This window comes from Mus pahari, unplaced genomic scaffold (assembly GCF_900095145.1).
Source record: "Mus pahari unplaced genomic scaffold, PAHARI_EIJ_v1.1 scaffold_7568_1, whole genome shotgun sequence".
In the NCBI taxonomy this organism is placed as follows: domain Eukaryota; kingdom Metazoa; phylum Chordata; class Mammalia; order Rodentia; family Muridae; genus Mus; species Mus pahari.
Window position 1 is genome coordinate 42,569 of NW_018393040.1, and position 4,342 is coordinate 46,910.

Genomic DNA, 4,342 nt, shown 5'->3' on the forward strand with positions numbered 1-4,342 from the left:
TTTGGTCTTCCTTCTTCTTGAGCTTCATGTGGTCTGTGAATTGTATCTTACGTATTCCAATATCTTTCTTTTGTGCTAGCTTATTTTATGTATTCTGAATATAAACCATCAGAGATGTGCTTTGATGGGTAATTTTATGTGTCAACTGGGTCAGGTTATGTTGTAAAGTTATGTTGGTTAAACACTTGTCTAGATGCTGTTTTCTGGAAGCGATTAACATTTAAAATTAGAAGATTTTAGAAAAATCACAATACTCTCCCAAAAAGGGTGAGCCTCATTCAGTAAAGTAAAAACTTTAAGAGGAAGATACACTCTCTGTCTCTGCTTGTCTCTGTCTGTCTGTCTGTCTGTCTGTCTGTCTGTCTGTCTGTCTCATATGCACACACACACAATTGGTTGTTTTTATGGAGCACTCAAATACATATAGATTTAATTTTTAAAATTTGAGAATATTATTAAATAACCAATATTTTACTAGAATATCAATTCTTTTAAGAATTTTGAGTCTTAGAACTAAGGAGTATATATTTAAAAATCATTAGTTTATACTGATGATTTTTAACATATATTGTGAGTATGTCTAACTTAAATGTATTAATTTTTATTTTAAAGTATGTGCCTGTCTGTTAGTATGCACACATATGAGCATATTCCCCAAGAGTAAAGAAGATTTGCATATCCCTGAATTTGGAATTATAAGTTTATGCTTTTTTGTTTAACCCTCTTGATTTTATATTTTTGTACCTTGCTTAACATTGGAAATGGTTGATTTACATTATTTTATAATGCATAAAATAAATATATAGTGGTAGTTGTAGATTGAATTGTGATCCATACATCCTGCTGAGGTTAGACAAAGCTCCATGTACAAAATCACTCAGATATTTTTGAGATATAGTTTATTTTGTATATTTTGTTACTTATATTCTAAGTTTATACTTTATTTTAGAGTTTTCTTTTGCTATTTTTTCCAGTTTAATTTATTATTTGTATATGTAAACAATTCATGTCTGTTCAAAAAATGCTAGCTGTATATAAAGATATTCCCAGAAAGATTTGATCTCTAACTTATTCTTAGTCCCATTTTCAAACTATTTTTTTTTGAGACAGGGTTTCTCTGTGTAGCCTTGGCTGTCCTGGAACTCACTTTGTAGAATAGGCTGGCCACAAACTCAGAAATCTGCCTGCCTCTGCCTCCTATGTGCTGTGATTAATGTTGGTGCCACCACGCCCTGCCCATTTTCAAACATTTAATTAATCTTATATCTGATGTAGTTTTCAAAGACAATCAAATATGTAACTTATTCTTTTCCTTTTATTTAAAAAGCATTTCATATATATGAGTGTTTTGCCTGCATTTATGTAAGTGTGCAGTGCCCAAGAGCTGGAGTTACAGATGGTTTTGAATCACCTGGTGTAGGTGCTGGGTCCTTAGTAACCTCTCCAACTCCTTTTCTCCTCTCCCCTTTACTTCCCCCTCCCCTCCCCTCACATTCCCTTCTCTTTTCTTCCTTTCCATGAGCCAATCTTTGAATAGTTGACATGACACATATCAAATCTATATTGCATTGTCATCAAGAAAGAGCTTTTTGTAAGATGTAATGTCCCTATCCAAACAGAAGAAAATTGATGTTATTAAATATGAATACTTATATATACTGTTTATAGCAAGACATATATTTCTTCTTATACCAGTAATTAGGTCTAGTCATATATATATACTGTGAATATTTTAATTTCTTTCTTTTTTCATTTTATTGAAAATAGATATTTTTCTCATATAATGTCTTAATTATGATTTAACCTCCATTTCTCTCAGTTCTTTCCTTCTCCTCTTCACTTCTTTTCTATCTCTCATTAGAAAACAAACATGTTTTTAAGGGATAATAAGGTAAAATAAAACAGAAATATAAATTTAGCAAGAAATAATCAAACAAGGCTGAAGTCAATAAAATAGAAACAAAACATCAAGGCAAAGAGTCAATGAAACAAAGAGTAGGTTCTTTGAGAAAACCAATAAGATTGACAAGTCCTCATCAAAAATTAAAACCAGAGAGAGCAGATCAAAATTAATAAAAAAAAATACAGATGAAAGAGGGGATGTAACAATGGACCCAGAGGAAATCCAAAGAATCATAAGATCATGCTTTAAAAATGTGTGCTCCACTAAATTGAAAAACCTAATATAAATGGATAATTTCCTCCATACATACCACTTATCAAAGTTAAATTGAGATCAGATAAGCAATCTAAACAGACCTATAATCCCCTAATGAAATAGAAGCAATCATTAAAAGTCTCCCAATCAAAAAATCCCAGGGACAGATGATTTTACCACAGTATTTTACCAGAGTTTCAAAAAAGAATTAATGCTAGTATTTCTCAAATTATTTCACAAAATAGAAACAGAAGGAACGTCACCTAATTCCATTTATGAGGCCACTGTTACTCACTCTGATATCTAAACCACACTAAGACCCCCCAAAAAAGAGAATTACAGACCTGTTATCCTTTTTAACATAGATGGTAAAATTTTCAATAAAATCTTTGCAATCTGAACCCAACCACACATGTCAAACATCATCCACTGTGACCAAGTGGATTTCATGCCAAGGATGCAGGGACAGTTCAACAAAAATAAATCAATAAGTGTAATCTACCATATATACAGACTGAAAGGGAAAACCCATGCTATCATTTCACCAAACACAGAAGAGCCCTTTGACACTATCCACTACCCTTTCATGATAAAAGTCCTGGAGAGATTAGGGATACAAGGGACATATAACATAATAAAGGCAGCTTATAGCAAACAGTTAACATCAAATTCAACAGAGAGAAATCAAAGCTTACCACTGAAATCAGGAACAAGACAAGATTTCCACTTTCTATATACCTATTCAATAAGTACTTGAAGTTGTAGCTAGAGAAGAAAGAGAACTGAAGGAGATCAAATGAATACAAATTGGAAAGGAAGAAGTCAAAGTATCCTTAATGCAGATGATAATATACATAAGTGACCCTAAAAATTTCACTGAGAAGCTCCTACAGCTTATAAACACTTTTAGCAAAGTAGCTGTATACAAATGACAAACAGGCTGAGAAGTAAATGACAAGAAGGAAACAACACCCTTCACAGTGGCCTCAAATACCATAGAATATCTTGGGGTAATTCTCACCAACCAAGTGAAAGTCTTGCATTATAAATATTTTAAGACCCTGAAGAAATAAACTGAGAAATGAATTAGGAGTTGGAAGGGTATCCATACTCATGGGTGGATAGGAAGAATATAGTACAAATTGTTATGCACCCAAAAGCAGTCTACAGATTAAATGCGAAATTCCAACACAATTTTTCCCAGATCTTGGAAGGACAATTTTTAGCTTCACATGGAAACACAAAAAATCCAGGGTAGCTTAAAAAAATCCTGAATAATATAAAAACTGCTGGAGGCATCACCATCTTGAGGTCAAATTGTTCTACAGAGCTATTGTAGTAAAGTACTGGGAAGAGAGGATGGAGAGGAAACTGTGGTCGGGATAGTGTATGTATATGTATATCTATCATCTATCTATCTATTTATCTATCTATCTGTCTGTCTGTCTGTCTGTCTGTCTGTCTATCACCACGAATATAAAACAAACCAAAAACCAGGACAAACAAACAACTACCCAAAATAAAACTACATGGCATTGGCACAAAAACAGCTACATTGATCAGTGGAGCAGAGTTGAAAACTCAAACATAAATCTACACACCTAAGGACATATGATTTTTGATCAACCAGAATCATGCATTGAATAATAACCCAACATCTTGGTGTTTTTATTGTGTAAGTCTAAATGGATGTCTGTATGTAGAAGAATTCAAATAGATCCATACTTAATCACTTTATCCAAAATTTAACTCCAAATGGGTGGTTAAATACTTCAAGATACAACCAGACACAATAGAAGAAAAAATGGGGAATAGCCTTGAACTCACCTGAACATGAGAGAAGAGTTTCTGAACACAGCAATATTAACACCAGCACTAAGACTGAAAGTTCCCTACACCCTCCCCCCGCCCCTGCTCCCCTACCCACCCACTCCCACTTCTTGGCCCTAGCATTCCCCTATGCTGGGTCATATAAAGTTTGCAAGACCAAGGGGCCACTCTTCCCAGTGATGGCCAATTAGGCCATCTTCTGCTACATATGCAGCTAGAGACACGAGCTCAGGGGGTACTGGTTAGTTCATATTGTTTTTCTACCTACAGGGTTGCAGCCCCCTTCAGGTCCTTGGGTACTTTCTCTAGCTCCTCCATTGGGGACCCTGTGTTCCATCCAATAGCTGACTGTGA